Raw genomic sequence first — 12,270 nt, 5'->3', positions numbered from 1 at the left:
TGTGAGGTAGGAAAGTGACGTCCCCGCCGGAACGTCATTGACACGCCTCCAAATGTTCATTGCCACGCCTCCCAAATCGCGCTCGCTGCATACCCTGCAAAGCCATGAAAAAGCTCAGGCTTTAGCAAGAGTATTGCAGCGTGTGTGCGCCTCCCCTCCGTTCCGCTCCGTCTGCCTGAGTATAGACGTAGCCTAAGTGGTTCGCAAACTTTTTCTTGCCACTGTACATCTGAAAGTGATAAACCACTTGACGTATACTTACTCTGAGAAACAATCACGCTAAATTCTAATGCTAACAGCAAAGCTGCTCTAAAAAGTTCATACATTCATAGGTAAAATTACAAACATCCTGCAATATTCTAACAATTTGCTCCGCCAACTGAGACTGATCTGTTAACTCCTGTAAATCTCCTGGATTTACATGCTATCTCCCAGCCTCAGAAGAGATAGGATGTATCTCATAGAATGCTCCTTCCACCAAATTGCTTCCCCCAACCCCATTCACCCTCTGCTGACCCCCAAAACCCTGGATCCCTTGGAGCCTACCATAACATCTGTTTCGTGCCAACAGCCCCCAGAAATGTGAATGGATGCGGAGGAGGATCCACAACCATTTCAATTGTGTTTACAACCCTGATGAAGTGTGATTTAAATCTCCCGCTATAACACGTGCAAGACTTTTTGACGTACGGGATACAGATTTGGCCAACGTTATTGGCACCCGTTATCACATAAAACACAAAAGAAAGTGCTTAGGCGCTATAAACCATAAAAATAAAAATACAGCCAATATAAAAACTAAATAAACATGTAACAATACGCAATGTATACAGGGCAGCCAGGAACACTAGCAGAACAACACCAGAGAAAACACAAAGAACATATAGAGACCAGCGCCCAAAAAAGTCCAATAAGTCCCAAATAGAGTCCAAACAGATGGAGGGGGAGAGAATCCAATTGGTCCAATCACTGAAGGATCTCCAATCCGGGGTCCGTGACATAGGGACAGAAACAAAAGAAAATAATAGTGTAATACGTAATATTACATCATCGAGATATCGCGAGAGAGGCTGTTTTGCATGCATGCAGGAGTGTGTGGATTTCTCTTACTCGGCGTCCATCTTGGAGAGTGCTCCGAAGTCAGAGGGACAAATACCACACATTGGGGAGCCCGCGAGGACCCTTACTGCTGCCGGCGTCTGCCTCACTTGGTCACACACGCATGTTATTCCAGTCCTGCTGTAAATAGGGTTTTGGGTTTTAACCTCTTGACGACCCGCTGCAGCAGGCCCCGTTTGTTTTAATAAATAGTTATTTTACTTTCAGCTTGTTTGTTTAGTGTATGTCTCTTGTTAAGTGTTTTATGTTGTTTGTTCAATTTTAATATTACGTATTACACAATTATTTTCTTTTGTTTCTGTCCCTATGTCACGGACCCCCGGATTGGAGATCCTTCAGTGATTGGACCAATTGGATTCTCTCCCCCTCCATCTGTTTGGACTCTATTTGGGACTTATTGGACTTTTTTGGCGCTGGTCTATATATGTTCCTTACCCATTCTCGCATAATAACACGTTTTAGCTGGTGTGTTTTATTACGTTATCATACGATTTTGCAATACGAGTTGCAAAGTTACGCAATTAAATTCCTTATTGCACGATAACGGGTGCAATAATGTTACCTACATTTTTACATCATAAGGGCAGTCTAAATGTTAAATGCTGTTTATTGTTTTCACTTTTCAAAGCCCAGAACTCCCTTTCAGATGCTCAAAGAGTTGTTCATTTCGACCTTGTCACCTAAGTAGCTGCTGCTGCCCATGAGTTATGCTAAGCCACATTATCAATTAAATAGTTTTTATATTAGAAAATTGGGATTGTGGTAATGCCTGGCACTGAATACCAGCACGCTGCTTATTATTCATATAACCTCAGTTGAGATGCATATCCTAGTTACTAGTAAACTTTAAATGAAAGCGGCAAACAATCAAGTGTGTACCTTGCAGTAATTACATTGAAGCAGTCCCGTCCATATTGATAAGGATTGTGTAAGAAAATAAAATCAGAGCTGCTGCCAGAAATCGGCATTTGGGATAATCATTCCAATTATGGCTTCTTTTTTTTAATTGGCACATGCATGTCCCCAGCTGGTTAGTTAATAAATCGTTTAAAATGCAAAATAAGGACGTACAATAGGTAGAGAAGATTAATGATGGCATAAGAGGAGCATTTATCGCTGTCAATGCTTTATGCCATCAAATATTTTACTGATTACAGTATGTCAGGTTGCATTAATCAATTGTTTTTTTAATGCAAAAGATTCAAGGTCAGTAGTGGGTCTTACAATGGGAACAATGTATTGGAGAGCTGCTTTGTGCAAAAGATGAAGAATAAATCTTAACTTCTTAAGATGGTATATTGACAAATGTATTTATATACCCATTTGTGCATCTACAGTACATACAAATTTGCTTTGTCTCACACATAGGAGTATAGACATACTGTAATTGCTGAGAGGTAATCAGAGGCTATTGCATACAATACCATATTCTGGGAATGCAAAACTGAATCTTAATCTTCACAAAGTAATTCATTGCTACTTGCTCATCTGCGTTCACTTTTTTTTTTTTTTTTAAGAATGAGAGCAGATTTACATATTGTACTGGGGTATGTTCGAAGCAACAAATGTGCCTATTTTACTTCCTGTCATATGTCCAAATGTAACCCTTTCAGACTCTTGTGGTCTGCCGTCGCAGCAATTTCCCTTACTCGCCAAAACATCCCTGAATGCCTTGCCTCCACCAAGATGGCCGACATCTGTGGTCATTTCGCCCTCACCCAAGATGGGCAAAGTGGCTTCATTCTGCCCTCAAGCTGGATGGAAGTTATGTTATGTTAAAATAAATTACATTTATTTAGGCCACTGCCATGAATAAAAAAGACAGCGTCTGTGTTTGGTGCGAAACACGTCCGAGGATTCGCTATCTTTTTTTATTCATGGCACTGGCCTAAATGTCATTTGTTTTATTTATTTTGACCACTCACCGCTGCTTTGTGTATTTGCGCTGTGGTCTTTATTTTTTCACCTTAATCAGTAGGTAAATTATATATAGTGGTTCTGGTATTTAGTGTTTTTTTTTAATTTTTATTTTTTTTTTACAATCTGGGTTTATTCTAAGTATGTTTAAAATAATTTTCCATATGCAAGAAATTAGTTATTTTCATTGTTTTTCATAATATATATGTAACCCATGTTCCCCCCCTACCCCCCCCCAGTCGCAGATTGGTACTCTAGGGTGTAGTGAGGCTGGTTACGTGTATGTTGGTGGTGCATACCTGTGAGGAACAGGAGGGCCTGAGTCTCCCGCGTTGGTATTGGGGATAACAGGGACAGGCTTCTGGGGTATATGCCTTCATCTTTAGTGGTGGTGGTGCAGTGCCTCCATCTCTGGCGAAAACCTAAGGAATAGGCTGGAATCCTCCCAGAGAAGCCCTGGTCCCAGGGCGAGAGATTCCAATCTCACACACACAGTCTTTTGTATAAAACAGCAATGTCTCTTTATTGTCCTTTCAACAGCACACAGCAGCAGTTCATGCACAGCAGCAGCTCATATGCAGTATACATGATATTGTCCTCCTCTCCTTTTCCTCCAAGCTGTATCCCTGCAGGATGGGCTGTATGGGGTTCCAGTACCCCCCGACACTCACCCCTAGGGTATACCCTCTGGGTGAGGCAAGATTCCCCCCTCACCCCTTGAGCAGGGTGAGGGGCATTGGTCCACAGCACTACAGTGCTATCAGCTCTACTCAATGTGCTGAGCGTCTCCTCTCCTGTCTCCTTCAAACTCCCAGACCATATTCTCTCCCTGCTCCAGCACTCTCTGCTCCCAGGACAGAACTACTTGTCTCTTACAGGAGCAGGCAGGACTAACTTTTGACAGCCCCACCCCTCATGATGTCAGCAGGACCTCCCCTCTGTCTCAGGCCTGCATACAGAGTCAGGGGCCTGCCTCTATCACTCAAGGCAGGGCTTGAAGCGGGGAAAAACCCATGATAACTACTGGCGGTCTGCCCTTAACAGGACTTACACCAGTAGGAGAAAGATATATAGCCCCCATTTCTTACCGGGCTACATATACCAATATAAAATTGCAAAACAATGGTGTATATAATTTTGTGTTTAGCTTTTTAAAAAATGTTTAACACACATCAATGGTGATTGGCATGATGAAACATACACAGATACTGTTACTTACATGTTTTTTTATGAAGTAGTGTATGGTATTATTTCTTTTTATCATGCAGTGTTTGCAAGCATACATTGAGCAACCAAATCATAACATGAACTAAATATGCTAGGCATAGCAGAGCAGAAGCACAGACATACTGTAGCCATGGCATTGCATACTGTTATAACCCTGAAATAGCTACTATCAGCAGTTGCTGAAATCCCAAAAGAGCCACAAATTTGTCACTATTAAGAAAGAATGCAGTGCTCATGTAACCTTAACATTGTAAAAAGTACTGCTACAGTATGTTAAACGAGCACTTCATACTTACATAGAACTGTGCCATTAAAAATAGATTGCTCATTAACCAGTCAATTTAGACCAAATCATCATCATATCCAGTGTGTAAGTAATAATCTCAGAGCACTTACAGCTAAACCTTTTTTTTTACCCCATGCTTTTTCTGTACAGCACACAGTGATCTGTGCTACAAACACGCACTGAACAGTAATCACATAAAAAGATAACAAAATAAAATAATTTAAATAAAATGTCATATCAATAGGCAAGGCACCAAGAATAGTCAAAGCAAATTCTGCCAAATCAGACCAACAGTTGCATTTGCCCTTCCAATAACAATCAATAGTCAATGTATTGTTTTCTGGTACAGTATTGGTTCTGCCAAATATTGCTTACATTCTTTTTCCAGACCATCAGCGCTTAGGAACACTCAAAACCATAAAACATAACTTTCATAATCCTGGCTAAACCCTACTTTCCGAAACAGGTTCAAAGATCTGAACTGTGTACCAAAGGGAAGCCTCTTGTGCTTCAAATGCCATGGTGCAGAAAGGGTGATATGCTGAAGCATTGCGTGTCATTCGTTATTCATGGAATCATAAAATAATCTGACCTCAGGTAACTGCTGTTTTTCAGATAGTAAACACACTAGTAAAACTCATATGGCAGGTCCAAAATCACTGAAAGTGTTACCCACTTTACTTTCCAATAGGTGCTTTGTTTGGACCCCTACAATTTTAAACACTTGATTTCAAGAGTTTTGATGACAGTAACAACTGGGGTCAAATTTTCCATTAGGAACTTCAAGAGACCGTACATGGTGTAACCTTTAACTTCATTCTTATATGTTCTTTAAGGGCTTCACATTTTTTTCCAACAGCATCATCTCTTAGTAAAAAAAAAAAACTGTGAACGGTCTCCACATTGCTAGCAAAGCATTAACAGCTCCAAAACTGAACACCATCTTGTCTGTGTTAGTATTACCTTCTGTTTTACTCCCTGTCGGGTACACACTTCATAGTACTTTCGTTTGAGATCTCTTGCATACTTAAAAATAGCACCAGGATGCATAATAAAATCAACTGCTCTTTTGAATACTTCACATGAACTCAAAGCATTTTTCAAAACATCATCTAAAAAGTGGCAAGGGTCACGTAAAGCAAAAGCTTTGAAATCTGACTTTGCTCCTTCAAGTCATTTTTTCATGTAACTTTCAGAGTCACTGGCAATACAAACAACATTGTCCCATCTTTGTGCGTATTTGTCAAACACCTTAAGCTTGAGCATCCTAATAGAAACAGCATTATAGGTTTCTAATACTTCCATGTCAGCCATAACAGTGCGCCACACCCAGCCATCTGCTTTGTCTGCAAACGTAAATCGGACAGCCACAGCCGTATCACCAGGCATTTCTGGGGTCTCTTCAATGATAATTGCTAATGTTGAGGATTCAATTACCTCAGTAATAAGCTCAATATCAGCAGCATACATTTCTAGTAGGTGCTTGTTGTACATCTGGCTTAATTTGGCAGAATGAGTGCTGTATACTTCCTAAACAGTTCACCGATGGCACCATCAGCCTGATGAAAACTAACACCAGAATGGACTATATCTCAGGCAAATTTACATGCCACATCTCTATCCTCTTCATGCTTCCGTTTGAAGTGAGAAATAGTAGCAGAAAGGGACTTTTGTAAAGGCCCGATATCCGTTTTGGGCATTGGCAGTTTTCTATGCTCATTGGATGGCACATACTCACTAATCCTGCTGGTGTTTTTTTCCTTTAATACAGGAATAGTAACGGGAGACCAGGCAGTTTACACTTTTTTATACCAGGTTCATTCATTGAGCAAAACAGGTAATTAAATAAATTGTAATTTATTCACTTATATAGGCATACACACAGTGAAACACAAACTACAGGCAAAAAAACTCACTTACTTGGGTACTGGGGTAAAAAACTAGACTCTCGTTGGTGCAGTGAATCCTAAATAAGGATTTTTCCCTGACCGGGACTTAGCCTGCAATGTCCTCTTTCTTGCTGGAGACTTGAAACTGGAGACTCAAGTCTAATGGGTGCATGGACTCTTATATTTCTGACTCCATTCACAAAATACTACAGCCCCATCAGAAGTGTGAGAACTTTCTCAGCAGCCAATCAGAGACCAGCCAGTAGAAAAAACAGGGTTAGCTGGAAATCTGAATGAACCAAAGGGCATGTGCAACTTGGCACCTCTGTTCCTGGTTCCCTCAATGCCACCCGCGGTGACACGCACCTCCAAGTCTGACAGAACCAAAATGGCTCGACACCTCTGACATCCTGGGTCTCCTTTGAGCCCAGATGGCTAGGCAGACATCCTGTCTCCTATGCAAATTATTAGGCTGACTGCAGGGATTTGTATACATACAGTATAACACCCTATAAACCATACTAAAATAAAGTATAAACCTTGAGGAACTTTATAAATGTGTGGGAAATTATTTGGGGATATCTGGGCTCGAAAACCAGGAGTCTGGGGGACACGGTGCAGCCCCAATGTCATTTACCCTGCGAACCCACAAATAGTGCCTGCATGCCGGGGAGAATCGGGACCACCAGTAGCTGGGCCCCCCAAAGTCCTGCAAAAAACGGATACATTTTCGCCCAAATATCCCACCTAAGACTTACACTCCCAAAATCTGGAGTTTCTATGACACAGGGAACCCCACAAGCCCCTAAACAGGTCAGGTTTTTCTATACTTTACAGGGGACCTCCATAGCCCACACACCAAATACAGGTTCTGGGACACCTTGGCACTAACTGGGGTACCCCTATGTTACCTAGGGATCCCCGCAGCTACAGGAACACTTTCCATCCCTGTGCCTCATTTTACCTTTCTGGCTGTGCTGAAGCAGGGAGCCAACCCATGAACCACTATATAGGTTCTGGGTGACCTGGGCAGTACCTGGGTATCCCTCTTAACCTACGGACCCTTTACAGTTACAGGGACACTTTGCATCCCTATGCTCCATTTACCTTTCTGGGCTGTGCTGAAGCAGGAGACCCCAGCGGTGAGTCGCGCAAACGTTTTCAAGGGGAGATATTGCCGGGACAATGTGCCTATATGTATCCGGGAATCAAGCATGATTCTCGGGTACATTTTTTGGGGCATCCAGTAACTTTGGGCCCCGACTACCTAGACACTTTCTCCACAAAACCCCCCTTGAAACTCATACCCTAGCAATCCTTGCTTGCTGGCATCCCTAGAAAGGCAAAAACACATAAAATTGCACAATACATTTTATGCATTACACAGTACTGGGCTCAAGAGCTGACTGTTCTTGAACCCTTATTATGGATCAGGGGTACCCAAATAGGCTTAAACCTTTATTTGAGAGCCTGATTACCCCCCTACCGTCACAGTAACTCTGCAAAGTTTGCAAATAATGTTTCTTACCATTCACTTCTTCCACAGTAAAATCTTCATTCTCCACTGCATATTCCTCAACAGTTTTACTTTGTCGTAACATTTCTCCAGAGGAATCCTGTGCTGCAATACGTTTGGTTTCCAGAGCAGTAGCTGCAGGCTAGCCAGCAGCTATTACTTTTCAATTCTATTCACAAGACAGCCAGCATAAAACAGAATAGTGAAGCAAGCACAATGGTTGAGGTCCTTCTGCAAGGTCACTCTTGCCTCGCGGGTCCCGCACGGCATGCCCCCACATGCTGCACGCATTCAAATTTTGCGCGTGATTTGCCGCAATAACAGGTTACAGCACGCTGTAGAGAGGCACAAATTTCCCTGCAGAAAGGGAAGGGACTGACCACGGACCATCTTTGGAGGCAAAAGGAAACAGAAGGCTGAATCTGTAGGGTGGCATAGCCAAGGATTTACAGCCCTATTTTCCTGTTGACAAAATAGGATTTACAAAGATTTTAAAAAAATGCATTCAAATTTCTACTCATTGAAGTTTAATTTATTTCATTGAACTTAAAACAAGTATGTAACACTTCTATCAAGAGTGCCTGGGTGATTGCAATACCTGAAGGGTTAGTGCAGTATTGGGATATCCAGTGCCTGTGGGTGTTGATTGGAAGGAGTGGTCCAGTCTGTGGGTTCCATGCAGGAGGAAGAAGGGGCCCGCGAGTATTGAGTGGGAAGAAGGTTTGGGTGATGGTTACCAAGCAGGAGGAAGGGGGGGGTCATGGGTGTGGAACGGGAGGAAATGGTTAAGCCTATGGTTACTGCGCTAAATGAACTGGGAACCCATGGGTGTGGAGTGGGAGGAGGGGTTAGGCCTGTTCATACTGAGCAGGAGTAGGGGTGGTCACACGGGTGTGAAGCGGGAGTTGAGTGGGATTAAGGAGTAGCCTGCCAGTATTAAGCGGCAGGAAGAGGGGGCTCATTTGTGCTGAGAAGGGGATCTTTGAATGTTCTGTCGGAGGGAGGTGGTATTGGGTGGAAGGGGGAAATGCGGAAGGTTGCTGCTTCACTTTATTAAGCTCTTTCACACTGCTTTCTGGTTGGTGCTGTTGCATCTTTCTCATGGCTGTCTGGTGCTGCTGTCTTCTCTCGTGTGGTCACTCGCATTCCTGTGGAGCGGCATTTATATAGGGTGTGGAAACACTACCCCATGAGGATGCTCCACCAATAAAAATAATCGATTGCAAAATGACATTTTCCGCACTCTATTGGGCTTAACAATAATTGGTCAGTGGTTTTTTATTGTTTTTTTTCTGTTAAAACCTGAATCCCTAGTTATATAATCATGGTGTTGGCCAGGGAAAAATTCTGCAGTCCATCATCTGCACAAAGTTCTAGTGATATGACTGACGCTCTGCTGCACACACAAAGTAGTGACAACAATTAACAATACGTTGTGATTTTCTTAATTGCAGTTTGGATGATTATGATGGTACAAATTTTCAGGGGTCAATGACAGAGGACGGAAGGACAGCAGGGTGATGCCCATTGGCACAGAAGAAAGGGGATTCTTCAGCAGAGTCGTGTTTTAAGGAGTTTCGTGCAAACTTAACAAAAGGGAACAGTTCCACCCAATTTGTGGTTGGTGAACTAGTTCCTTCTAAAAGATGGCGACATTGTTCGAGTGCTATCGTGATGGCGAGGAGCTCTCGCTTCCCAATGTTGTAATTCCTCTCCGCAGCGGAAAATTTCTTAGAAAAGAAGGAGCAGGGGTGTAATATTTCTAGAAAGTCTTCTCGTTGAGAGAGAATGGCCCCTGCCCCCACATCGGAGGCGTGAACCTCAAGGACAAAAGGCCTGACTGGATTGGGATGAATCAGGATAGGTGCTGGCGAAAAAGCTGTTTTGAGTTTCTGAAAAGCTGCTTGGGCTTCAGGAGTCCATTTGGGGGGAACTGCTCCTTTTTTTGGGAGGCATCGTGATAGGGGCTACCACATGAGAAAATGTTGGTTTAAGTGCCTGTAGTAGTTAGCGAACCCCAAGAAGCATTGTATGGGCTTGAGACCTATAAGTAAAGGCCATTCAAGAACTGCTGCCACCTTAAATTGGTCCATTTCCAGACCCTTGGAGGAGATGATATAACCCAGGAAGGCAATTTTCTCTTGTTCATATTGACACTTCTCTAACGTGGTATAGAGGTGGTTGTCTCCTTTTTTCTCCACCAATCCATGCGCCAGAGGACTTCTACAATTTTATATCTGAGTAGACAGCTGTTACAAAGAGAACATGCATACGCAGTTATAGAAAAGGAATGCGTGGCAGTAAAGTGGGTAGTACTGCCACTCAGATACTATCTCCCAGGGGCTACATTCATCCTGGCAACAGACAATGCTCCCATTAAAGTGCTTCATGCCATGAAAGATACCAACCCCAGAGTCACGTGGTGGTACTTCGCCTTTCAACCCATCTTCTTTTCAGGTCCAGCATAGATAGGGCAGGGAGACTGCACCACAAGGCAGATTTTTGTCCCAGGAAGTGAGGGATGTTTCGGGTGTTGAGTGTGCATGGGGCAATACTCGGGGTGAGGTGTGTGAAGGGGTTAAACTCCTTCACTATTTGAGGAAACCACATCAAAGTCTTGGGTCTCTGCCTAGAATGCAGTGATTGTTTTCAATCAACTCCTGATAAGGATTGGGGGTTAAAAGGAAGTCAGCAGACAACCTGGGGGGGAGAGAGAGGGTTTACAACCTGCAAGAGAGCATGTTCTCATAGGGTTTATCTTGGAAGAAGCTATGACTTCCACCTTAGACCAACACTGAGGATGTTTTACTTGGTTGGCAGATTTATGCTGCTTTTGTTTGGTTGTTTTGCACTGACGATATGTGTATTGCAACCTACTTTTCCCCATCTGTGAAATTAAGAACTGTCTTTAACAGAAGTTGACGTGTGAGACTCCTTACTGACCCTACCTATGAGGCCGCTTCGTCGCAGGCTGGTTTTGATATAAGCACTTAACTTTATTTCAGCTGATCCAAAAGATAAAGAGATTTATCTGTGATTACAAATCCAGTCTGCGGCTTTGTGTGTGTGATTCCAGGTTTCAGGATTAATTTATCTCCGCATCTGCAACAGCTGTCTCTTTATCTTATTTGTTTTTGCAGATCATTCCCTGTTGTATCTAATGAAAAAAAAATGTCTATTTGAAGATCATTCTGTGTCTAGGTTACTGATTCCCTTCGTTTGTGCTAAAGTTAACATTGTTAGTGCTGAAAAATAATCTCTTTTTGTAGGTATTTTTCACTTATGAAATACAAATCTATTAACAATAGTATCCAAATTGTATTTACTTTGTTCTAAATACCTGTTAGAAAAGTGTTACTCTGAATAACATTTTGCGAGCTTAAATGCATTGTTTTTCAATATGTTTTAATGTAACATTATCTAGTAAGCTGTTATCACGAGCAAACATATGTCACAGGGACATTATTTGATATGCCTGGATAACAAAGTTACTAAGTGTGTGTTAATGTGTACGGTATTTCTGCAGCTTTACATTTCTTCACTAATCAACACGCACAAATCTAACCCACGCTGACTCTTTTCTGTCTTTTACTCTCTACTCAAACCACCCTCAGCTGCCTCTTCTTCTTCCTCCATCACACCTCAGGACTTTGCTGGCTATTTTAAGGAAAAGGTGGAATCCATACGTCAGAACATCCCCTTTGTTTCCTCCCATCCTACACCGCTTCCCAACTTTCCTCCTGCCTTCCTTGACTGTTTTCTGCTGTTTCAGAGGAGCATGTGTCACTGCTGATCTCCTCTCCCTCTACCACTTGCTCTTGTGACCCCATTCCCTCCCATCTCCTAAAACCTCTTGTTCCTGCTATAACCCCTACACTCACACACATTTTTAACTCCTCACTCTACGCGGGTACCTTTCCCTTCTCCTTCAAACATGCAACAATCATACAATTACTCAAAAACAGCAGGCTTGACCCTACCTGTTTTTCCAACTATTGACCTGTCTCCCTTCTGCCTTTTGCCTCTAAACTCCTTGAACGTCTTGTATTCTCTCGCTTGCTCCACTTTCTCAACACCCATTCTCTCCAAGACCCTCTACAATCTGACTTCCGCACTGCTCACTCGACTGAAACAGCCCTCACTAAAATAACTAATGACCTCCATGCTGCCAAAGACAGAGGTCATTGCACTCTGCTCATATTACTCGACCTCTCTGCAGCATTTGACACCATGAACCACCCTCTTCTCCTTCACATTCTCCATACTCTTGGTATTCGGAACAAAGCTCTATCCTGGATCTCCTCTTAGGCGAAGGC

The 12,270-nt window shown here is 42.6% G+C and overlaps 1 protein-coding gene across 1 annotated transcript in view; it reads right to left on the bottom strand.

Annotated features, from left to right (window-relative positions):
* POMGNT2 (protein O-linked mannose N-acetylglucosaminyltransferase 2 (beta 1,4-)) overlaps positions 1 to 3,884 on the bottom strand; it is a 47,806-nt gene extending 43,922 nt beyond the window's left edge. The window contains exon 1 of the mRNA XM_075587060.1: positions 3,336 to 3,884. The gene's annotated coding sequence lies outside the window, so the exon portion shown is untranslated. The remainder of the gene's footprint in view (positions 1 to 3,335) is intronic.
* Positions 3,885 to 12,270: the final 8,386 nt, after the last annotated feature.

Source organism: Ascaphus truei, chromosome 2 (genome assembly GCF_040206685.1).
Source record: "Ascaphus truei isolate aAscTru1 chromosome 2, aAscTru1.hap1, whole genome shotgun sequence".
NCBI classification, from domain to species: Eukaryota; Metazoa; Chordata; class Amphibia; order Anura; family Ascaphidae; genus Ascaphus; species Ascaphus truei.
Note: the sequence above shows the minus strand (reverse complement) of the source record. Positions and strands in the feature narration are given on the sequence as shown.